This window comes from Tachysurus fulvidraco, chromosome 5 (assembly GCF_022655615.1).
Source record: "Tachysurus fulvidraco isolate hzauxx_2018 chromosome 5, HZAU_PFXX_2.0, whole genome shotgun sequence".
NCBI classification, from domain to species: Eukaryota; Metazoa; Chordata; class Actinopteri; order Siluriformes; family Bagridae; genus Tachysurus; species Tachysurus fulvidraco.
Genome location: NC_062522.1, coordinates 381,129 through 407,082, shown reverse-complemented (window position 1 = coordinate 407,082; position 25,954 = coordinate 381,129). Strand labels below are relative to the sequence as shown.

Genomic DNA, 25,954 nt, shown 5'->3' with positions numbered 1-25,954 from the left:
AACAATATTAAAAAGTAGAAAATGTAACAATTTTGTTTTTATTATAATTCTAACCATTTTGCTTTTAATATTATAACCTGCAGGCGACAGTGGCTACCCCCTGAGACGCTGGCTCCTAACCCCATTGAGGAATCCTCCTGATTTCCCTCTACCCCAGCATTACATTTACATTTACAGCATTTGGCAGACGCCCTTATCCTTATCCATTATGAGCCACAGCCCCACAGGGATATCAACGAGGTGCAAGAATCCGTGAGGATGTAATGCGGCGTTTGTAAAGAAAGACAAAACTCAAGGTTCATGTTTTAACTGCATCTTTTAATGATTCTGCAATTTCTTGCATCACTTCTCTCATCTGCAGTAGCTCATCTGCAACCCTGTTGACAGCGTTTATTGTCTCTTGCTGTAACTGCAGGACTGCGTCAGTGAGTACTCGACCACTTTTGGACATGCCAGACGCAGAAGGGGCACTGCTTTGAGCCGGATGCTGTGCATCTGCATCTGAGAACCCCTCACCCTGAACCTCTTGTTCACCCACAGCTTGAGACACAAAAAGGACTGGAGGACAAACAATTGGCAACATTTATCCATTTATCACCCAACACAATCAAATGTTAATGATTAAAAATCTGTTTAACCTTACTCCTCTGTGGTTTCAGTCACGTCAGTGTCTCCCTCCTTTTCCGACACAATCCCACACACGCTGATCTCCCCAATTATAGCCGCGATTTTGCTGTCCACTGATGTGAGATCAGCTGTACTTGGGGCCCCACCAGTTGCAGCCACGCTCTGGCGGTGGAAGGACAGTTCCCTTTCGAGGGAACTCGACGCTGCGTCAGTGCTGACGCTATGGGAATGCTTCTTTGAGGAAGTTGTGTCTGAAGCTCTGTGTGCACACACGCCATTTAATGGCTCGGAAAGGACACGTGACGGAGTAATTACTCGCCAGTAAGTCCATATAAGGGCATCTACGTCACGCTGCTCCAGCTTTCTTTGTCTTCAGGAAGCGCTCTGTGTATTTGTGTCGTTTGTCTGTCTGTCAAGTGCAGGGAAAGAAAAAAATAGGGAAAGACTAGGCAAAATGTTGCAGTCTAAGCACTTTAAGAGATGCGTGCATCCTTGCCCCCGCTTTATCACGGCGGACGACGCGCATTCTCTTTGTGTGGTGTGTTTGGGAGAGGAGCATGCCCGGTCGGCTCTCGAGGGAGCCGGCTGCGTGCATTGTGAGGGATTCCCTCTCCGCACGCTCCGATCCCGCCTGGCAGTGTTTTCAGCTCCGGCTGCGCCTCGTGGTTCGGGTCCTGCGTCTGCCGAGGCAGCGCGGCGGCTTCAATCATGGGGTTCCCAGGTTGAGTTAGCGGAGGCGGAGCAAGAGACGGGTGTTCCCCTTTCTCTTGCCCTCTCCCCTGATTCCGATCGCTCGGTTTCGCGTTCGGGAGCTCGCGCTGCGATTTCTCCCAACCCGGAAGAGAGCATGCTGCTTTCCGCATCCGGCTCTGAGGAGCTCGATGTCGAAGGGGAGGGGCTTTCCACCTCAGAACGGCCGACGCAATCAGTCGCGTTCGAGGAGCTCCTCGAGGTAATAACTCGGGCTGTTGAGAAGCTGAATTTAGATTGGCCTGAGGAGGTAGTTGGTGTCGCCCATTCTAAGCTGGACGACCGCTTTCTCACTTCAGGCCGTCAGCCACCTGCACGCAGGCGTCTGCCATTTCTTCCAGACCTCCATACTGAGGTATCGAGGTCTTGGAAAAATCCCTTTTCGGCGCGTGTATTTTCTCCAGCCATGTCAGACTATTCAGCCATTAATGGGCTTGAAGACCATGGGTATAGGACGATGCCGAGGGTTGAAGAGACGCTAGCCAGTTATCTCTCCCCTGCATCGCCCGCATGGAGAAAACCTGCCCTTCCATCCAAGCCATGTAGGACCACTTCGGCCATTGTGGGTAAGGCCTATGAGGCAGCGGGTCAAGCGGGTGCAGCGCTGCACACCATGGCGGTCTTGCAGGCCTACCAGGCTGATCTGCTAGCAGAGCTGGATGGCGGTGAAGGGCTGGGACCTCAGGCGGTGTCCGAGCTCCGCCGCGCCACTGATCTCGCGCTCCGTGCCACGAAGCAGACGGCCCGCTCTATAGGCCGTACTATGGCTGCGCTGGTTGCCGCGGAGAGGCACTTGTGGCTTAATTTGACGGGCATAAGGGAGAAGGATAAGTCCTTTCTCCTGGACGCCCCAGTTTCACCTCAGGGCTTGTTCGGCGACGCAGTTAGTACTGTCGTCGACAGGCATCAGGAGGTGAAACGCCAGTCAGCGGCGTTCAAGGAGTTTCTCCCTCGCCGCGGGGAGCAGCCTGGGCTGCTCCCCCCCTTCTAGCTCACTCAGGGCAGTGAGAAGAGCTAGTGTGGCGGCCCGAGCCCCCCCGTCTAAAACTAGGGAGGCCGGTTCACATGCCCGGACCCGTCCGGTGAGAGAGGACCTTAGGTCTGTCCTCTCAGCCAAGCGGGCCATGAAGGAGTCCTGATGCCCGAGGGCAGGGGCTCCTGGGAGCGCCCTATTCAGAGACGCTCCTCCTACTGCCAGCCCCGCCGCCTTTGTCGTTTCGGGGGGCAGTGGGGCCTGTGTCGGCTCCCATTTCTTGTGCGGATCTTCCCGGGTTCGCGCCTGCCGGTGCGCTGTTTCAGGGCACCCGGGAGGTCTGCACAAGTTTGACGCCACTGTCAGGCAGCCTGGCAGCGTGGAAACTTCTGCCAGGGGTGTCTCAGTGGGTCCTGAATACTGTGGAAAGAGGGTACAGGATCCAGTTTTCCTCACGTCCTCCGTGTTTCCAGGGTGTGTTGCCCACAAATGTGGGCGGGCACCAGGCGGCGTTCCTCCGGGAGGAACTCCTCTCACTTCTGGAGAAAGGGGCCATAGAGCATGTTCCCCTCCCAGAACGGGACTCCAGCTTTTACAGCCGATATTTTGTTGTTCCCAAGAAGGACGGGGGGCTGCGTCCGATTCTGGACCTGCGGTCTCTGAACTGTACTCTGAAGACTTAAGTTCAAGATGCTCACGCTCAAGATGATCGTGTCCCAGATCAGATCCGAGGACTGGTTTGTCACGATCGACCTCAAGGATGCTTATTTCCACATAAGCATTCTGCCGGAGCACAGGAAGTTCCTCAGTTCCTTCCTTCGCTTTCGGGGGCGAAGCGTACCAGTATCGTGTCCTTCCTTTTGGCCTAGCCCTTTCACCACGCACGTTCACGAAGTGCATAGATGCTGCCCTGGCACCATTGCGTCTCCAGGGCATCCGTGTACTGAACTACCTGGACGACTGGCTCATTCTTGCCCAGTCGGAGGCTATGGCAGCCAGGCATCGAGATGCTGTGCTTGCCCACATGAGGTCCTTAGGACTCAGGCTGAACCCAGGAAAGTGTGTGCTTTCTCCTTCTCAGAGAACCACCTTTCTGGGGGTGGTTTGGGACTCCACCACGATGCGGGCACATCTGTCTCCCACCCGGGTGGCCTCCATCTTGTCGGCGGTGAAAGCTATTCGGCTAGGCCGCAGCCTCTCTGTTGCCGAGGCACAGAGGGTGCTCGGACTCATGTCAGCAGCAGCCAACGTTATTCCTTTGGGTCTGCTTCACATGAGGCCATTCCAGCTCTGGCTCAAGGGGGCGGGCTTTCATCCTCGCAGGCATCCCCTCAGGGTTATACGGGTTACGCGCCGTGGGCTTCGTACCCTCCTTATGTGGAAAAGACCCCGGTTCTTGGCCTTGGGTCCCATTCTAGGGGCGTGTCACCGTCGCAGGACTCTTTCGACGGACTCCTCGCTTTCGGGCTGGGGCGCAGCCTTAGATGGCCGCCCGGCCCAGGGTCTATGGGAGAGCCCCTGTCTCTCATGGCACATAAATTGCCTGGAGATGAGGGCTGTGTTCCTAGCATTGCAACACTTTCTCCCGCACCTGGAGGGCTGTCATGTCCTAGTGCGAACAGACAGCACCGCGGTGGTGTCCTATATCAACCATCAGGGCGGTCTGCGTTCACGCCCCCTGTTCAGGTTGGCGTGGCAGATTCTGCTCTGGGCAGAGACCAGGTTTCTTTCGCTAAGAGCGGTTTTTATCCCAGGGTGTGTAAATCGGGAGGCAGACTTCCTGTCGAGGCAGGTGCTGAGGCCCGGGGAGTGGCGTCTTCACCCTCACGTGGTGAAGCGAATCTGGCAGATTTTCGGCCGGGCGGAAGTGGATTTGTTCGCCTCAGAGGAGTCGACCCACTGTCCGCTGTGGTTCTCCCTCTCTCACCCGGCCCCGTTGGGCCTGGATGCCCTGGTATGGACGTGGCCGAGGCTCCGTCTGTACACCTTTCCCCCGGTAGCTCTGCTCCCGCAAGTCCTAGCCAGAGTGCGCCACGACCGGATCAACCTTCTCCTAGTTGCCCCCCGTTGGCCCTCTCGGGTTTGGTTCACGGACCTAGTCTCCCTCCTGTACGGCACTCCATGGGAGGTTCCCGTCAGGAGGGATCTCCTCTCTCAGGCGCAGGGGGCAATTCTTCACCCCCGCCCCGAGATGTGGAAGCTTTGGGTCTGGCCCCTGAGGGGGACCAGCTCCTAGACGCAGGCCTCTCAACTGAGGTGACAGAGACTCTGCTGAATGCTAGGGCTCCCTCCACTAGGAAACTGTATGCTCTGAAGTGGAGGCTTTTCCGCCTCTGGTGTGACGAGCACTCTCAGGATCCAGTTCACTGCCCGGTTGGTACAGTGCTGGAGTTCCTGCAGTCTTGCTTTTCTCGGGGCCTGTCCCCGTCTACTCTAAAGGTGTATGTGGCCGCAGTTGCCGCGAACCACGAACCTGTCCTTGGGGCCTCCTTGGGTAGGCACCCTTTGGTCTCTCGCTTTCTGCGTGGTGTCAGGCGGCTGAGGCCTTCCTCTAGGCCACGCCTTCCTTCCTGGGACCTCTCCGTGGTCCTGGAGGGGCTGCTGGAAGCCCCCTTTGAGTCCTTGGAGTCAGCCTCTGAGAAGTTTCTGACCCTGAAGTCTGCTCTGCTTCTTGCCTTGGCCTCTCTCAGGAGAGTCGGGGATTTGCAGGCTTTGTCGATCGCCCCCGCCTGCCTAGAGTTTGCCCCCGGTATGTCCAAGGCTATCCTGCACCCCAGGCCAGGATATGTCCCTAAGGTGCCCAGGATGGCGGGATGTCCAATCATCCTGCAAGCCTACTGTCCCCAGCCCCATGAGTCGGCGGAGCAGGAGAGGCTGCACTTGCTTTGCCCGGTAAGGGCCCTGAGGACTTACGTCCACCGCTCTAGCTCGTGGCGTAACTCCTCTGCCCTTTTTGTCTGTTTTGGGGGCCAGAATAGGGGTAATCCAGTTTCCAAACAGCGCCTGGCGCACTGGGTGGTGGAGGCCATTACTCAGGCCTATGAGGTGCGCGGTCATGCCTCACCTCTTGGCATCAGGGCCCACTCCACTAGGGGTATCGCCTCATCCAGTGCCTTGGCCAGGGGTGTCCCCATTGAAGATATTTGTGCTGCGGCAGGATGGTCCTCTCCGCACACCTTTATCAGATTCTATGACCTGGACTTGGACCCCACTCCAGGGTCCCAGGTACTGCGGGGCCTATGATGTGCTGTTCCCAGTCTGCTCGTGCTCTCTCACGGCCTCTGGCGCAGTCATCGACTGGAGCGTGGCGGCGTGGGTATTGGCATTCCCATAGCGTCAGCACTGACGCAGCGTCGAGTTCCCTCGAAAGGGAACTACACCAGGTTACGTATGTAACCCGGTTCCCTGAGAGGGGAACGAGACGCTGCGTTGCTGGCCAAGCCCCAGGCATCCGTTCGCACTTCCTTCAGACAAAAAGAGAGCTGGAGCAGCGTGACGTAGATGCCCTTATATGGACTTACTGGCGAGTAATTACTCCGTCACGTGTCCTTTCCGAGCCATTAAATGGCGTGTGTGCACACAGAGCTTCAGACACAACTTCCTCAAAGAAGCATTCCCATAGCGTCAGCACTGACGCAGCGTCTCGTTCCCCTCTCAGGGAACCGGGTTACATACGTAACCTGGTGTAGTTTTCTCTTTGCCTCCACCCTAAGTGAATGAGAATCTTTATTTCACATATATTGCATACTGTAAGCACATGTAAATAAAACTTTTTGAAAACCAATATTGCTATTTATGTATATAGCCTAATAAAACACAAATGTAATATGTTGGTAAAAAAATTTGTATTCCTTCAGGACCATTTTTTCTTTAAATTCTGCAACTGTCCATTTCTTTAAATTCTGCAACTGTCCCACTGACACAATTGATGGCAGAAGCAATACTTTGCCACTTGCACTGCTTCTTTTTATCAGTGACCCCACTGCTGTGGCCACCAAATAACACAGTTTTCCGAGCCTCCAACTGTGTGTTTCAATCTCAGTGTCCAAGAAATTACAGTTTTTTCCTCTTTTCTCACCTGTCGCCATTATTCAAAGTTACAAAAATACATGTGTTCACTTTCTTGGATTAATTAATTGGCGGGTCGCATGCCAGTTTTCCAGGTATATATGGGATTCCACTCTCATTTACATGCCGATCAGCAATCATGAGGTGATTTGCATTGACTATTTATGGTTAAAAATGGGCTTGTACAGGGCGGGATATTCAATTCAATTCAATTCAAGTTTATTTGTATAGCGCTTTTTACAATAGACATTGTCTCAAAGCAGCTTTACAGAACATAAACACAGAGCAGAAGGTAAATATAATTAATGATAAAGGAATTAACGAATAATAAAAGAAATAAGAATTAACAGAATAAAAATTCTAGGTTATTATTAGTTGTATATAGTTCACAGTGTGTATGTATTTATTCCCCTATGAGCAAGTCTGAGGTGACTCAGGCAGCAGTGGCAAGGAAAAACTCCCTTAAATTGGTAAAGGAAGAAACCTTGAGAGGAACCGGACTCAAGGGGGAACCCATCCTCATATGGGTGACACTGGGGGTGTGATTGTAATATACAGTCAGTTAAATGTTGTATTGGTGTAAGGATCAAGGACTTCTGATCTCCTCAGTACCACAGAGTCTAACTGGAGATGTCTCAGGAGTCGGCCTCGGCTCAGTGGACGTCCAAAGGCTTCGTCCCACAGAGGACGTTGGGAGCTGGTACAGTGTCTGGATGCCTCGGGATGGGTACAAAGAGAGAAGCAGTGGAAAGGGATTAACATATCTGCTGTTCATAAAAATGTGCTGGTCTGATGTACTGGTGCATGATATTATGGGATGTATTATGTGTACGTCTGACTGAAGAGATGAGTTTTTAATCTACATTTAAACTGGGAAAGTGTGTCTGCGCCCCGAACACTATCAGGAAGACTATTCCAAAGTTTGGGAGCTAAATAAGAAAACGCTCTACCACCTTTAGTAGACTTAGATATTCTGGGAACTAGCAGAAGTCCTGAGTTTTGTGATCTCAGAGAGCGTGAAGGATTGTATCGTGTTAGAAGACTAGTTAGATACATGGGAGCTAAACCATTAAGAGCCTTGTACGTAAGTAGCAGCAGTTTGTAATCAGTTCTAAACTTAACAGGTAGCCAGTGTAGAGATGATAAAATTGGGGCTATATGGTCATACTTTCTTGTCCTAGTGAGAACTCTGGCAGCTGCATTTTGGACTAACTGTAACCTATTTATTAAAGATGCAGGACAACCACCTAGTAATGCATTACAATAGTCCAGTCTAGAGGTCATGAAGGCATGAACTAGCTTCTCAGCATCAGATACAGACAGGATGTTTCTCAGCTTGGTGATATTTCTAAGGTGAAGAAGGCTGTTTTGGTAGTATGAGCGATATGATTTTTAAAAGACAAGTTACTGTCTAATATAACACCGAGGTCTTTCACTGTCGAGCTACTAGTAACAGTACATCCCTCTAAATGGGAGTTAAGTTGTGAGAGTTTCTGTGTGCTGGTTTTTGGACCTATGAGTAGTATTTTTGTCTTATCGGAGTTTAACAATAGAAAGTTGAAGCTCATCCAGTCTTTTATCTCTCTAAGGCACTGAGTTAATTTGGACACTGTGGCTATTTCATCTGGTTTTGATGAGATATATAACTGTGTGTCGTCAGCATAACAATGGAGACTAATCCCATGTCTTCTAATAATGTTCCCTAATGGATATGAGGCTGGTTCACTCACATCTGCGGGTGATCTGTGATTTATAAAGGGAACATTGCTTACAGGTGTGCGTACGCACGGTTTTGTACGTAAATCTGAATATTTTTTGGCATATGCCATTTTTGGCTTTTGGGCATATGTAAACTTTTAGTAGGGATCCTACGCACAGTTTTATAAATGAGGCCCCTGGTGACTGAGGCTCGGTATGAAAAAGCTCTGCCACCTGATTATTGCCTTTTGCACTTGATGTACTACCAAATAGCCTGCACCTTTTAATCAAAGGTGTGACAGATCATTAAAAAAAAAGATCACTCAGGTACTGTGACATGAGACCATTTGGTGCTTTATAGGTTAGTAACAGAATTTTATAATCAATGGGAAATTTGACTGGGAGCCAATTCAGTGTGGATAAGATAGGGGTGATATCATAGTTCTGGTTCTAGTTAGGACTTGGTTTTTTATGCTCCTACTGGAACATCCAGACAGTAAAGCTTTAAAATAATGCAACCTAGAGTTAACAAAAACATGAATGTAATGGCGTCATATTTCTTATCTTAGCAATATTTCTTAGATAAAAGATGGCTAACATTTAACCATTATATATGTGAACTCTAAATCAGGGGTAGTGTATTACGGAGCTCAATCAATTTATTATGGAGCTCAATCAAATCAAATATCATCAATTTAATTTTTTGACTCTGTGACCTTCAGATACTAGAATCCTGAACAGTTTATTTGCCTTCTTTCATGCAAAATGGCTTATGCAAATCACTCTGTCCCTTCACCCTTTTTCACATAAACTCTACTTAACATGTTCCTGCATTCCACTGACATCCTAAAGTTCAGCCAGATTTAAATACAAACTAAAGAGCAGAGCTACATCTTTCAGAGCACAGGAGTGTCCATTTACATTTAGATTTACATGTATGCCATTTGACAGATGACCTTATCCAGAGTGACCTACAGAACTTCTTTAAAGTCTCTAGGAATAAATACATTGATTCTGGTTCACTAGGACACGGACTAAAGTGCAGGCAGACACTTGGTCTGTGTGGAAGGTGAGAATGCGTATTTATAGTCAAGAAGCTTTTATTGTCATGTCAAACATATATCCACTCAGTGAAATGAAGCAACGTTTGTCCAGGATAAGGGTGCAACAAAAAAAACAGCAACATAAAGCTACATAAAACAAGACAAGAGAAAATGTCCTCCTATGCTCATGACTGGGAGTTATTGTGACAAGAAATTGTCATTGCCAGCAGTTGATTTCTTAGATTATGACAAGGGCACAGGGGACTGGAGATGAGTTGTCAGAACTTAGGCATAAACAGCTTCTAGTAGACTTTCTAGTAGACTTTAGTAAGACCAGATTTGCTTAATCAGGAGATGAGCTGATGAGCTTGTTTGAATCCTGTCTGTAAAATCTCGATGTAATCAATAATTGGGACCCAGCCTTACTCATGCTATACTGTACAAGGAGTGTTGGGTCCTGCAGCATGGCAGAACACAATAAATTGTGAAACCTTTTTATTCTTGCCCGTGCCTACGTGTGATACTTTATACGTTGAATCTCTCTTTGAAACAGTTAGACTTGCTGAAAGGTAACCTAATCCAAATTGAAAAAGATAATACAAGAACAGGGTAAAGAAGGACAGGGTAAAGACACTGCCAAAATGATCACAAATGAGTCTTATGTGTGTAAGAGCCATTTGTCTTTGTAAAGGTGTATACTAGGGGCCACTATTCTATTAATGAGTGTATATAGGAAGGACCTTCCTTCAGGTGACAGGTGTTGCTGGAGGAAGGTGCGCACACAGTTTTTTGACCATATCATGAGGCAATGCTGTTAACAACCATGCAATCCAACACATTAAATAAAATGGATAGCGGATATAATGGATAGCAAATGGAAGCGCTTCAGGTGAACAATAGTGTTTGTATTGACGTTGATGTTCGAATGGACAAACAAATGTGAAATTGATTCCTAAAGCATTTGCTGAAAAGGTTGAAAGGTTGCAGAGTAATAGAAAATCTGTACTAATTAAATTGCTAATTTAAGAAAAAAGGTACAAGGTTTGATTCAACAAAGACATATAAAGTGCCTTCGATGATTTCTTAAAATTGTGAGATGAAGCAAAATGTATTCATGATTCTTTGTTGGGTATGTTACCTGAAAGTGAGAGAGAAAAACATGACATATGGTAAACCATGATTTTATTTCTGAGGTCAAAATGTGGGTATCATGTATCATGTTGTATCATGTTGATGGTGTTAATCCAGAAGATATTATTTCAAATGTTGGGAGTAAACATTCAGGTAAAGCAAGTACATGCAAGAGTTTTTCTTCTGCCAGAGTCATAGCTGAGGCAAATACGGCTGCGCTGCTCGCTCGTATGGCAGCATTAAAGGAAACGCATGCCTTGGAGGAGCAAGAGCAGATGATTAAGAGGAAAAAGGAGCAACTGGAGCTAAAAGCTATGCTTGCATAATCCACTGCCAAACTCTCAGTTCTACAGGCCTCTGACAATCGCAGTGTAACGCAAGTCTCAATTAATTCTCAAATGAAGAAGGAACAAAGAAACGCATCCACAACTATCCTAAATCCAATGGCAGAAGAGTTTGATCTTGATGTTAGTTGCAAAACTGCATATCCAACATTAGCAGTGGCATCTTCTGAGCCATATCAGGAAATACAGCAGCAGTCTTGGCAGGAATGTAAAGACTCAGGAAGGTAGAATTCCAAGCAGATACTTGTACATCAGTGCAACCTCACAGACCTCTTACATCGGATAGGATTTCTCGGCCAAAAGTTGAAAGTCAGTATGGTGACATTGTCACTATAATGCAAAAACAAAATGAAATAACAGCAGCTCTTGTCCAATGGCAATGTTCTGCATCTTTACCATCAAGAGATATTCCTTTATTTGATGGAGATCCTCTTCAGTATGTTTCATTCATCAGGACATTTGAAAAGGGAATTGAGGAAAAGGCAAGCAATAGTGATTGCCTATACTACTTGGAACAGTTCACTAGGGGGCAGCCAAGGGAGCTTGTACGTAGTTGTCTACATTTGACCCCTGACTTTGGCTACGCTAAGGCAAAACAGCTATTACAGGAACATTTTGGAAATAAGTACAAGATTGCCACTGCTTACTTGGAAAGAGCCTTAATAAATGGAGAGGATGTCAATGCTTTACAGTCTTATGCTCTATTTTTGCGTGGTTGTTGTAATGTCTATGAGGAATTGCAGTATCTTCAGGAGTTGGATTGCCAAGTAATATGAGAGCTATTGTATCTAAATGGCCTCGCATAATGGCTAATGTTGACTTGTTGATTGGAAACAATGCACCTAAGATGTTGGAGCCTTGGGAAGTCATAAACAGCCATGGAGATGGCCCTTATGCCATAAGAACGGCTTTGGGTTGGGTCATTAATGGTCCTTTGCATGCAGGCAACTTTGAGGATGAAGACAGGATTGCAGTGGTCAACAGGATTTCTGTGTGTAGATTGGCGGAGATGTTGTCTAAACAATACAACCATGATTTCAACGGGCAAGTTGCAGAAGAGCAAGCATTATTAAGAGAGGATATTAGATTCTTGGAGATTGCAGAAACTTCTGCCAAGCTTGAGGATAATCATTACACCTTGAAGTCATTCAAAAGGGAAAATGTGTATCTTCCTAACAACTTTTCTGTTGCAAAACATACTTGGCTTGAAGAGGAGATTCCAGAGAGATGAGCAGTTTTATCATGAGTATGTAGCATTTGTCAATTAGATGCTCAACAATGGATATGCAGAGCCAGTTCCCTCTCAACAGCTGAAAGGTGAAAACGGCAAGGTGTGGTGCATTTCTCACCACGGTGTACTTCATCCCAGGAAGAGGAACCTGCGGGTGGTTTTTGATTGTGGTGCAGCATTTAAAGGAACATCCCTGAATTCTTTTGCAAGGTCCCAATTTTACAAGTACATTGCTTGGAGTCCTCCTGAGGTTTAGGCAAGACTTGGTTGCAGTCATGGGCTACATATATACAAGCAATGTTTTATCAGGTTAAGGTGGCAGAAGAAGATCGTGACTTTCTTTGCTTCTTGTGGTGGCAAAAAGGAGACTACAAAAGGAGTGTCAGTGTTTTGTATGACTGTCCATCTTTTTGGTGCTGTCTCTCCTCCGAGTTTGTTTTTGATTTGAGACAGCAGATGATCATGAGTCTGAGTTTCGAGAGGAGGTGGTTCAAACTCAAAGAAAACTTTTATGTGGATGATTGCCTTAAGACTGGCATCTGAAGAAGCAGCAGCTTGTTTAGTTAAAGACCTTTCTATTCTTTGTCAGCGAGGAGGTTTTACTTTGATGAAATGGAGTAGCAACAAGCGCACTGTTCTTCAAACTCTTCCCGAGGAGTACCAAGCCAAAGAGTGGAAGAAGCTAGATCTGGACAGAGACAGCCTGCCTGTTGAAAGAGCTCTTGGTTTGCTATGGTGGGCAGAAACTGACTCATTTATGTTAAAAATGGAACTTCAGGAGAAATCCTGCACAAGACGTGGTATGTTTTCAGTTTCCAGTTCATTATACAATCCATTTGGATTTTTGGCAGAAGTATTGTTACCTGCTAAGATTGTTACAGGAGCTATGCAGGAGGAAGTTTGGATGGGATGAGACTGTGCCCCATGACATTGGATGAGGTGGTTAAAGGATCTGAATGCACTCTCTGAATTCAAAGTTGAGAGATGCATAAAGCCCATGAGCTGTGAGTCCTACACATCTGCTCAGCTTCATAGCTTCTATGATGCAAGCGAACAAGGATATGGCGCAGTCACTTATCTTAGAATAAAGAATAACAACAATGACCTCAAGGTTGCCTTTCTTTTGGGAAAAGCTAGAGTAACACCTTTAAAAGGCCATTACTGTTCCCCTTTTAGAGCTAACTGCTGCTGTGCTTGCTGTCCGTGTAGACCTAATGTTAAAGAAGGAGCTGAGACTCCAGCTGCAAGAATCTGTTTTATGTATGTCATGAATGAAGACAAGCGTTTTCATACTGTACCTTTGTTGCAAATGGAGTTTCCATCGTCAGGGAGGCCACAAAGATGGCACAATGGCGATATATTGGCACAAAGGAGAATCCAGCGGATGATGCATCCAGAGGAAAGAGGGCTGGAGATTTTATTAAGAACAACAGATGGATAGAAGGCCCCAAGTTCCTGTATAAACCAGAAGAGGATTGGCCCAAAAACATTGTGCATACTTCAGTATTGGTTGATGACATCAAGGTCAAGAAAGAAGCCTTTGTGAATGCGGTAAATACCCAAGATGCAATGGAGGGTACAAATCTGCTGATAGCTTACTTTTCAGATTGGAGGAGACTTCGAGTGGCAGTTGCCTGGATGTTTAGGTTGAAAAGAATATTATTAAAAGGGCTCGCATGAGGAGGGAGTCTGATGCCAAAATCTAATAAGTAAAGGTACAACAGGAGGACAAATCATTTACATTATTTAGCAGACACCCATATACAGAGTGACTTACAACTGAGCAACTGACGGTTAAGGGCCTTGCTCAGGGGCCCAGCAGTGGCAGCTTGGTGGACCTGGGGTTCGAACCCATGACCATCCAATCAGTAGCCCAACACATTAACCACTGAGCTACCACATCCCACAGCCCAACAGCAAAGTTCTTTTGCAAGGCTGCTTTGTCTTCTGGAAAGAATACAGTAAGCAAACACATTACCATCTATAAGCTGGACCCATGGTTGGATAATGGGTTTCTGAGAGTTGGAGGGAGGTTGACATGAGGCTCATTGCCAGAAGACACAAAGTATCCACTACTCCTCACTAAAGATCAGCATATGGCTACCCTTTTATTGAAGGATTTACATCAACGGCTTGGCCATAGTGGGTGTAACCATATGTTGTCAATATCAAGGAGGAAATATTGGATTACAGGTGCTACCACAGCTGTAAGGAAGATCATAGCAGTGCTGCTTCTGTAAAAAATATAATGCGAGGATGATGGGGCAGAAAATGGCTGACTTGCCCAAGGAGATAATCCTGCCAGACCATCCGCCATTCACTAATACAGGTGTTGACTATTTTGGACCAGTAGAAGTGAAGCGAGGGAGAGGCACAGTAAAACGTTATGGTGTCATCTTTACCTGCTTAGCCAGCAGAGCAGTTTGAAATGGCCAGTTCCCTTGACACAGATGGTTGTATTAATGCTCTGCGCCAATTTATCAGTAGAAGGGGGCAGTGTGTATGATGGTCCCCATGGCTGCAAGCAAACACACAATAATCCCCATGAGAGGTAATGGTAGTGAACTGAAGGCCATAGCCCAATACTAGAGAAAATCTTACTGCATGTGGAAGCAGGATACTCATGGAGTCGGCCTCCTGTAGTGTGATGATGGAGGTCCTGGGAGGACTGATTTAACTAATGCCACTATATGTCTATGGACTCTAATGCGTGTGTTGAAATGAACACTCAAATTAAATCAAACAAGGGTTAACACATTTGTTGTACAGCCTCTTCCCAAATTAAACAACACACTGTTTTGTAGGAACAGGAAACATACTATTAGGTAATATTGCCAGCTATAGGTGCACACACTTATATTACCCATATTCAGATGAGTGTTCCCTTATTCATCCATCTAACACCGGCACATTACTCAGGGCGGATGATTGGTACTGGGTCTGTGGTAAAACATTGTATCTGGCCGTACCCAGTGACTGGAAAGGAGTATGTACTTTAGCAAGGTTTAAGTATCTGGGTGTGGTCATACTTCACTCACACTCACTGATAAAGTGAGTTTCTTATGATGACTTTCCTCCAACAGAACATAGACTAAAAGGTAAGCTGAGTAAATTCTTTGACTCCTTCTTTCCACAATATGGGATGACTAAGGTTTGGAATCAACTAGAAGTCACATGTTATATTAACCCTGCTAATCAGACAAGAACTCACAGCTCTTAGATTGACTACAACATAAAATAGAATATTCTATTAGGTCAAGAGGGAGGTGTATGCGCCATGATAGGAGATCAATGTTGCACCTTCCTTCCCTCCCTCGTCTACCCACCCTATGCTCATAATGTGACCTGGCTTTGTAAAACCAGCAGTTCTTAGATGTGAGCACAGTGGTTGTCTTTCCAAGCCAGTAATGTGATGTAGCAACTTCTGAGATGCTTGAAGTCTGAAAGTTATGCTGGCCTGACTAGAAGCAGCTCACCAGCATTAGAAATCAGATCTCTCCGCAGTAGGACAACTAGGGCAACAACCATTCCTACCTCCTCCCATGACCTCAAAAAAGTGAGCTCTCACCAGTGCTTACTGTAATGATTCACTCAAACAGAAGTTCTAGAATCAATATACAGTTTTAATTCATATCAAATAAAACTGAAACTTAATCCAAAATCAGCATCAGAAAACAGTCAGAAGCAAATCCAAATAATGAAAGAAAGAAACTGAGGTAGAGAAAATACGAACAAGGTCAGACGCAATAAATCTATGCATCAAAGTAAACAACCTGCTCTACTTAAATGCTGTTATTCTGACATGAGATTTCATTGTTTACACTGCAGACATGAACTGCAGCTATAACAACAGTTTAAAAAACAATTTTAGGATTTTTTTCTGTATTAGCTAAGATGCTATCAATGCATACCTGAATAAACAGAAGAGCAGCAGTAGAAATCTCACTCTGTTTACTTATAGTTTAGCCTAATTTAACTATCTCCCTATTCTAATATAAATTAGCAAAGGAGCTAATTGCTCATAACCCTTACATATTGTTCCTATTTCATGCCTTCACAGTATGGTTTGGCTCATATTTGTCCCAGGTCAAGAATTCCCTCATAAGCGTCTATAGCATATATTCATATTATATATATATATATATATATATATATATATATATATATATATATATATATATATATATATATATATATATATATATATATATCTGACATTAATAAATGGATGGTAATTCTTTTGTTGTGAAATTCAATTTGTATTTTGAATATCATTGGTTGTACATTAGTTCATGATATTTATTTAAATAAACTAAACTAGTTTAAATAGATTTGATTGTTTAGGAGCCAGGGGACTTATCATTTTTGCCACTAGTGCTGTTATTTTAAAAAAGTGAAAGGCTCAACAGATATCGTCAGGACATAAACTAAAAATGCACACCCAGACTGATTCAGCACACTATTAAAAGTAAAATAATTACTTTTTTAGTACAGTTTTTAATAATCAAAATATTGTGATAATTATCTTGATGATTATTGTGATAAATGGTGGACAAGGGTACTTGCTTATATTTACATACATGTTTTTTTGTGTGTGTTTTTTTTTGTAAATAGCTGTTGTGAGCTTACAGGATATTAGATTTCTGGTATGTTTTGAACTGATCACCAGATAAGAACATTATTAATCTTTTCACAGCATCGTAATGATTATTAGTAGGAAGGAACACCGTATTATTTTGTACATTATTATTACATTTGAGACTTTTAAATCAGCACAATCTGATATATGATAATGAGTATAGAAGATAACTAAGCATACTCACACTTTAAAACACTTTGAAACCTTTACAGTGTGTGCTCAATTAATCACTAAACTTGTTTAAAAATAAATTGTAGTTTTCCTTTTTAATAAAAAGTAAATGAAACAGACACAAAATACAAATCACAAATGCTTTATTTTTCCTCAAACTAGCGTGCTACCAACCTTATTTTTTTTAATCACAAACAAAATATTATTTTTTTCTTTTCTGTCCAAAAAAAAAAAACAAAAAAAACAAGTTTCATGCCTTTCTTTTTTCCTTGAATGTTCTCCCTCCCATTGTACCCTATAACACCTGGCTGTAAAAAATAAAATAATAAAAAAAACTTTCTGTGCTTTATCACTAGAAAATATTGAGGAATTGTTCAGCAAAACTGTTCACATCTGGGACAAGAACCCTGCTAGTCCAGACTCAATCAGGATGTTACCATGGTTACTATTAAACAGAGATTAGCAAACAAAGAACAAAGGTTTAATAATCATTTAAATTAAATATCTCAACTGTGACATAATTATCTGTGGTGAAACAAATATTAGATAAAAATAAAGAGCTAAACATAAGTTAGAAACAGATGGAGATGTGAATTTGGTGAAACTTTCAGCTGAGTGGTTAAAATAATGTGAATAATGCGTTATTCTTATGAAATTTCTGAATCAGTGTATGAATGATTCAGCTATCAAACTACTGCAAATGTGGGACAGGCTCTAAAGCTTCACCTAAACTGCTGTGTCCTGGAAAAAGAGGTGTGAGGTGAGCCTCCTTCAATCCTGGTGAGTTTATTATCTTTGATTCTGGAAGGCAGAAACATCAGTGTAAAGAAACATCAGCACCGTGTATTCAGTAAAAAGAATTACCAAAACACTCACACATTACAATATTAGAATTGAAATTAAATTTAATTATCAATAATTAAAAATATTAGTAATCAGTATCTCACTGTAGTTTCTCTAGTTTACAGTGTGGATCCATCAGTAGATCAGAGAGCAGCTTGACTCCTGGTTCTCCTGCCATGTTATAGTACAGATTCAGTTCTCTCAGGTGTGATGAGGAGTTTGACCTCAGAGCTGAAGCCAGAGCAGCACAACCTTCATCTGTAATACTGCAGTCCAACATTCTGCAAGAAAGAAAACCTTCTCACATGTAATACACTTAGTTGTAGCATTTAAACAATTAAGTATACAAAATTTTTATATACCTTACATAAATAAATATTATACTCTTCATCTCATACACAGAAATATAGATATATAATCAGTACAAATACAATTAACATGTTAGCATAAGATAAAAAATTGATATTACTGAATTTATTAAAACTCAGCTGTGTGTGTGTGTGTGTGTGTGTGTGTGTGTGTGTGTGTGTGTGTGTGTGTGTGTGTGTGTGTGTGTACCTCAGTATCTCCAGTGTACAGTGTGTATTCTTCAGTCCATCGGAGAGCAGCTTCACTCCTGAATCCTGCAGTTTATTGTGACTCAGGTCCAGTTCTCTCAGTCTGGAGGAGTTTGAGCTGAGAACTGAGGACAGAACTCTACAGCTTTCCTCTGTCAGATTACATGAACTCAGCCTGGAAGACAAATTATGAACAATAGTCAAGTCAAGAAGTCATTACAACCATATATATCTGTTGCAGTACACAGTGAAATGAGACAACGTTTCTCCAGGATCAAGGTGCTACATAAAACAAAGACAGGGCTAAGGACATGTAAGTAGTCTTAGCCACATAAAGTGCAACTGTGCAACCTGGTGCAAACAGTGCAGGACAAGACAAACAAGACGGTGCAGGACAAAAGACTGTGCAGGACAAAAAACAGTGCAGACATTAAGTTACAAGACAATACAAAAAAGTACAAAAAAATGCAATACACAAAAGACAATAAACAGTAACAGAAACAGCGCCGACCGACCAGTGTGTATACTGTGTGTGTGTATACTGTGTGTGTATACTGTGTGTAAACACTGAATGTTCAAACAATATTTTGTGCAGTAAAAGAATGAACAGCAGCAGGTTCTTAGCAGCAGGTCCTTTGGATTATATATAGAGTTGTGCAAAAAACAGCAGATGACTGAAATATTGTATAGTATGTGCAAAATGGCTGAGATATTGTACAATATGTGTAAAAATGACTGAAATGATGGACAGTATGTGCAAAAACAGCAGAAAAGTGTGCAAAACAGTGTGTGTTTTGTGTGGGTCTATGCAGTCCATACAGATGATGTGTGTGTATGTTGTGCTCAGTATAGTACAGTTCAGTTATTGAGAAGTCTGATGGCTTGTGGGAAGAATCTGTTACGCAGTCTGGTATTGAGGGCCCGAATGCTTCGGTACCTTTTTCCAGACGGCAGGAGGGTGAAGAGTGTGTGTGAGGGGTGTGTGGGGTCATCGACAATGCTGTTGGCTTTGCGGATGCAGCGTGTGGTGTAAGTGTCCATGATAGAGGGAAGAGAGACCCCAATGATCTTCTCTGCGGTCCTCACTATCCGCTGCAGGGTTTTGCAATCCGAGATCGTACAGTTCCCAAACCAGACAGTGATGCAGCTGCTCAGGATGATCTCAATGGTCCCTCTGTAGAACATAGTCAGCATGGGGGGAGGGTGATGTGCCTTTTTCAGCCTTCGGAGGAAGTAGAGACGCTAGATGAACACCAAGAAATTTGGTGCTCTTAATGATCTCTACAAATGATCCGTCGATTTTCAGCGGAGAGTGTTCGCTCTGTGCTCTTCTGAAGTCCACACCCATCTCTTTAGTTTTGTCCACATTCAGAGAAAGGTTGTTGGCTCTACACCAGGCAGTTATTTGTTGCACCTCCTCCCTGTATGCTGACTCATCGTTCTTGTTGATGAGACCCACCATGGTCGTGTCATCGGCGAACTTAATAATATGATTCGATCTGTGCATTGCTGCACAGTCATAAGTCAGCAGAGTGAACAGCAGTGGGCTGAGCACACAGCCTTGTGGAGCTCCAGTGTTCAGTGCTGGAGATGCTGTTCCTGATCCGGACTGACTGAGGTTTCCCAGTCAGGAAGTCCAGGATCCAGTTGCGGAGGGAGGTTTTTAGTCCCAGCAGGCTCAGCTTCCCAATCAGGTGCTGAGGGATGATTGTATTGAATGCTGAACTAAAGTCTATGAACAGCATTCGTACATAAGTGTCCTTATTGTCCAGATGGGTGAGGGCTAAGTGGAGGGCTGTGGTAATGGCATCGTCTGTGGAGCAGTTTGGACGATACGCAAACTGTAGGGGGTCCAGTGAGGGCGGTAACTGGGTCTTGATGTGCCTCATGACGAGCTTCTCAAAGCACTTCATAACTATGAGTGTGAGTGCAATGGGACGATAGTCATTGAGGCAGGACACTGTAGACTTCTTTGGGACAGGAACGATGGTGGTAGTTTTGAGACACGTAGGAACGGCAGCACTGCGCAGGGAAATGTTGAAGATCCGCTAGTCCGTAAAGACATCCGCTAGCTGTTTCACACATTCTCTGAGCACCCTGCCAAGAATGTTGTCTGGTCCAGCAGCCTTCCGTGGGTTAACTCTGCATAGAGATCTCCTCACATAGGCCGTGGATAGACAGAGTACCTGGTCGTCAGGACGAGGGATGGTCTTCCTTGGCGTAACGTTGTTCTGTACCTCGAACCGAGCGTAGAACTCATTCAACGCGTCTGGGAGGGAGGCGTCGCTATCAAAAGCAGGTGAAGCTGTCTTGTAGTTTGTGATCGCCTGTATGCCCTGCCACATGGGCCGGGTGTCTCCGCTGTCCTGGAAGTGGCTGTGGATTGTCTGGGCATGTGCACGCTTTGCCTCTCTGATGGCTCGGGACAGTTTGACCCTCGCTGTTCTCAGGGCCACCCTGTCCCCTGTTCTGAAGGCTAGGTCCCTAGACCTCAGCAGAGCACGCACATTAGCAGTCATCCACGGCTTCTGGTTGGGGCGTGTAGTGATGGTCTTGGAGACAGTCACATCATCAATGCACTTGCCGATGTAACAGGTCACTGCTGACGTGTACTCCTCCAAGTTGATGGAGTCGCCGTTGGTTGCAGCCTCCTGAAGATATTCCAGTCAGTGCGCTCATATGTTGTGTATGTAGTAGAAAACAAAGCAGTCACAGCCAAGGTTAACTATAACTTCCTTTACTCAACTTCTTCACACCGGTTCTCTCTCTTTTTTCCATACATACGTATTCTGTTGAATAACATAGTGCCACTAACTGGGCAGGAGGTGTATTGCACTATACCACACAATACACTGAATGTTATCAAAACACTGATCTCAAACACACAAACAGCTATAATACACCTAAAGTGTAACATGTAGCAGAAATGTCATTGTGTTTCTCTTACAGAGTTTCTGTTTTCATGGTCCTTCAACCAACACTGCAGATACTGTGCATTTTAGCAAATAAAATAATTCTACACACTTAGCCATACAGTAACATTAAACCAATCAAATATTGTGTAGGCCCCCTTCGTGTCACTAGAAAGGCTCTAAACCATTGAGAGGCATAGATTCCTGAAGTCCTTTGAAGGTGTGTTGTGGTATCTGGCAGATCTTTTAAGTCCTGCAAGTTGTGAGTTATATGGAGGCTGTCAACATCTTGAACTCTTTGTCTTGTTCCTCAAATCACGCCTAAAAGTTGCATTATCTTGCTGACGACTGCCAAAATTTGGTGTATGGATCTTACTTTGACTTGTACCACCTACCTAAACATTATTGCAGACCACAAAGTAGATGGCATGTACATGTGTACTGTATATAAAGATGTGGCACAGTAGCACACCACAGGGTGAGGTTGTTGTGGTAGCACCAGCAGCCACTTTAGGCTCACGAATCTCTGTGTAGTTAACACCAACTGGGAAACTTTTATCATTGGCAACTTTTTACAACTATTGCAAAACAAAATCAGGAGAAATAAACAAAAGACTTCTAGAAGAGTTATGTAATATCAAGCTGTCTAGGCAAACCAAGCTCTGGAACAGAATTGTTGACTAATTCTGTTGGTCAGGATAGTGGGTGCAAGGCAGTGGAAGCAAGGCAAGCATCGATGCTAGGCTTAAGGCTAACACTAGTCATCTGGCTCTACCATGCATTCACCTTTTTTTTTTTGCAGGTCCCATAAACCTGGGTGCTACAGTACATTAGAAGAGAATATAGCTGTGGTCAATGTTCTCCTGTGGGCCCACCACCTGCAGGAGAAACCGTAAGGGGCTGGTGCAATGTGGATTGGGTGGCAGTCGAAGGCGGGGGCCTCGGCGACCCAATCCCCAGACACGGAATCTGGCACTAGGGACATGGAATGTCACCTCGCTGGGGGGGAAGGAGCCTGAGCTGGTGCGAGAGGTTGAGAGGTACCGACTAGATATAGTTGGGCTCACCTCCACACACAGCTTGGGCTCTGGAATCCAACTCCTTGAGAGAGGCTGGACTCTCTACTACTCTGGAGTTGCCCATGGTGAGAGGCGGCGGGCTGGTGTGGGCTTGCTCATAGCCCCCCAGCTCAGCAACCATGTGTTGGAGTTCACCCCAGTGAACGAGAGGGTCGTTTCCCTGCACCTTCGGGTACGGGATAGGTCTCTCACGGTTATTTGTGCTTATGGGCCAAATGGCAGTGTAGAGTACCCGACCTTCTTGGCGTGTCTGGAAGGGGTGCTGGAAAGTGCTCCGACCGGGGACTCCGTTGTTCTACTGGGGGACTTCAACGCTCACGTGGGCAGTGACAGTGACACCTGGAGGGGTGTGACTGGGAGGAACGGCCCCCCCGACCTGAACTCGAGTGGTGTTCTGTTATTGGACTTCTGTGCTAGTCACAGTTTGTCCATAATGAACACCATGTTCAAGCATAAGGGTGTCCATCAGTACACATGGCACTAGGACACCCTAGGTCGGAAGTCGATGATCGACTTTGTGGTTGTTTCATCTGACCTCCAGCCGTATGTCTTGGTCACTCGGGTAAAGAGAGGGGCGGAGCTGTCAACTGATCACCACCTGGTGGTGAGTAGGATCCGATGGCGGGGGAGGAAGTTGGACAGACTTGGCAGACCCAAACGTACTGTGAGGGTCTGCTGGAAACGTTTGACAGAGTCTCCGGACAGAGAGATCTTCAACTCCCACCTCCGGCAGAGCTTCAATCAGATCCTGAGGGAGGTTGGAGACATTGAGTCCGAGTGGACCATGTTCTCCACCTCCATTGTCGATGCAGCCGCTCGGAGCTGTGGCCGTAAGGTCTCCGGTGCCTGTCGTGGTGGCAATCCCCGAACTCGGTGGTGGACCCCAGAAGTAAGGGATGCCGTCAAGCTGAAGAAGGAGTCCTATCGAGCATGGTTAGCTCGGGGGACTCCGGAGGCAGCTGATAGGTACCAAAGGGAAAAGCGAGCTTCAGCCCGGGTGGATACGGAGGCAAGAACTCAGGTCTGGGAGGAGTTCGGTGAGGCCATGGAGAAGGACTATCGGTTGGCCCCGAAGAAATTCTGGAAAACCGTCCGGCGCCTCAGGAGGGGGAAGCAGTGCCCTGCTCACACTGTTTACAGTGGGAGTGGGAATCTGCTGACTTCGACTGGGGACATCCTCGGACTGTGGAAGGAAAACTTCGAGGTTCTCCTCAACCCCACCGACATGTCTTCCACTGAGGAAGCAGAGGGCGGGGGCTCAGTTGTGGACTCGTCGATTCCCCAAGCTGAGGTCACTAAGCTCCTCAGTGGCAAGGCACCGGGGGTGGATGAGATCCGCCCTGAGTACCTCAAGTCTCTGGATGTTGTGGGGCTGTCTTGGTTGACACGCCTCTGCAACATCGCATGGAGGTTGGGGACAGTGCCTCTGGACTGGCAGACTGGGGATCACACTCCTCAGCCTCCCCGGAAAAGTCTATGCCAGGGTACTGGAGAGGAGAATTCGGCCGATAGTCGAACCTCGGATTCAGGAGGAACAATGCGGATTTCGTCCTGGTCGTGGAACACTGGACCATCTCCATACCCTCGCCAGGTTGCTGGAGGGTTCATGGGAGTTTGCCCAACCAGTTCACATGTGTTTTGTGGATTTGGAGAAGGCTTTCGACTGTGTCCCTCGTGGTGACCTGTGGGGGGTGCTCTGGGAGTATGGGGTCCGGTCCCTATATGACTGGAGCAGGAGTTTGGTTCGCATTGCCGGCAGTAAGTCAGACTTGTTCCCGGTGCATGTTGGACTCCGGCAGGGCTGCCCTTTGTCACCGGTCCTGTTCATTACTTATATGGACAGGATTTCTAGGCGCAGTATGGGGCCAGAGGGAGTCCGGTTTGGGGACCACAGGATATCGTCTCTGCTTTTTGCAGATGATGTTGTCCTGCTGGCTTCCTCAAACCAGGACCTTCAGCATGCACTGGGATGGTTTGCAGCCGAGTGTGAAGCGGCGGGGATGAGAATCAGCACCTCCAAGTCCGAGGCCATGGTTCTCAGTCGGAAAAGGGTGGCTTGCCCCCTTCAGGTTGGTGGAGAGTTCCTGCCTCAAGTGGAGGAGTTTAAGTATCTTGGGGTCTCGTTTACGAGTGAGGGAAGGATGGAGCGGGAGATCGACAGGCGGATTGGTGTATCTTCTGCAGTGATGCGGTCGATATACCGATCTGTTGTGGTGAAGAAAGAGCTGAGCCACAAGGCGAAGCTCTCTATTTACCGGTCGATCTACGTTCCTACCCTCACCTATGGTCATGAGCTTTGGGTCATGACCGAAAGGACGAGATATGAAAATGAGTTTCCTCCGCAGGGTGGCTGGGCGCTCCCTTAGAGATAGGGTGAGGAGCTCGGTCACTCGGGAGGAGCTCAGAGTAGAGCCGCTGCTCCTCCACATCGAGAGGAGTCAGCTGAGGTGGCTCGGGCATCTGTTTTGGATGCCTCCTGGACGCCTCCCTGGGGAGGTGTTCCGGGCATGCCCAACTGGGCGGAGGCCCCGGGGAAGACCTAGGACACGCTGGAGGGACTATGTCTCTCGGCTGGCCTGGGAACGCCTCGATATTCCCCCGGAAGAGCTGGAGGAAGTGTCTGGGGAGAGGGAAGTCTGGGTTTACCTGCTTAGACTGCTGCCCCCGTGACCCGGCCCCGGATAAGCGGTAGAAGAAGAAGAAGATAGCTGTGGCTCTAGAAAGAGATTGTGATTTGACCAAAACTAGGTCTCCAGGGAAAAGTGTGCATTTTTCCTCCTGTTATTATAGTATCTAGCTTGTCACACCTGTTGAAAAGCCATCATACACTTACCATCCTTTGTCATTTCCTTTTGTTGCTTTATTACCAGATAGGCAGCTTAGATGGAAATGGCAGTCAATGTAATAACCATTTCATTGGTCCTTTCAGATCTCTGTAGTCATTAGCTCTGCTAGTGTTCTCGGTGTAATCTCATGTTGAGACTGAACCCGGGTGTTATGCTGATCTCCCACATATGAAGAGATCTTGACCTTCTGCTTACCCTTTCCATTAGATTCGTCTGTGGGTGGCAGCCTGTGGTGAGTTTTTGTATTACTCCCCACTTTTAGCAGACTTTCATCAGTAGCGTAAATTTTGCCTTTTACTGGGGGGGTTTGGGGGGGGGGGTAGGTCCCATAAGGTTACATATTCGAGGTGGTCACTGGAGTGACAAGCTTCATACATAAATTAGAACTTAACTAAGCCTATAAGCTTTAATACAGTTCTGGTGTGTGTATGGTATGTGTCATACAGTTATATTATGGACACACTCACATGAAATAGATCAAAGTGAATGTTTACTCCATTATTATTTTCCCTAAATTGTGTTTGGAGGGGAGACTTTGTCCACATTTGCCCACCTAAGTTTAAGCCTAATCAAAGTACAAATACACAAAAGGAAAGATGACAAAACTCTTAGGTTTATATGACATGAACCCAGTGTGTGTGTTTTGATCTTACTCTAGTATCTCCAGTGTACAGTGTGGATTCTTCAGTCCATCAGAGAGCAGCTTCACTCCTGAATCCTGCAGTTTATTGTTACTCAGGTCCAGTTCTCTCAGACTGGAGGAGTTTGAGCCGAGAACTGAGGACAGAACTCTACAGCTTTCCTCTGTCAGACCACACCAATGCAGACTAGAAGAGAAATTATTCATGTTCAGAACACTGATCTCAAACACCTAATAAATATAACAATTCATATGTAGTAGATTGACAAAACCCTACATACTGATTTTTTACTTTGTTTTCTATATATTAACTGATGCAATCGATATTCACTAGATCATCACTTGGTGCTACTGGCAGTGTGCTGTGATGAAATGTGGGATAGTAGAACTGGGCAATACTGC

General features: G+C 45.8%; 1 pseudogene; it reads right to left on the bottom strand.

Annotated features, from left to right (window-relative positions):
* Window positions 1-16,801: 16,801 nt before the first annotated feature.
* Window positions 16,802-25,954, bottom strand: part of LOC113651644 — a 125,999-nt pseudogene continuing 116,846 nt past the window's right edge.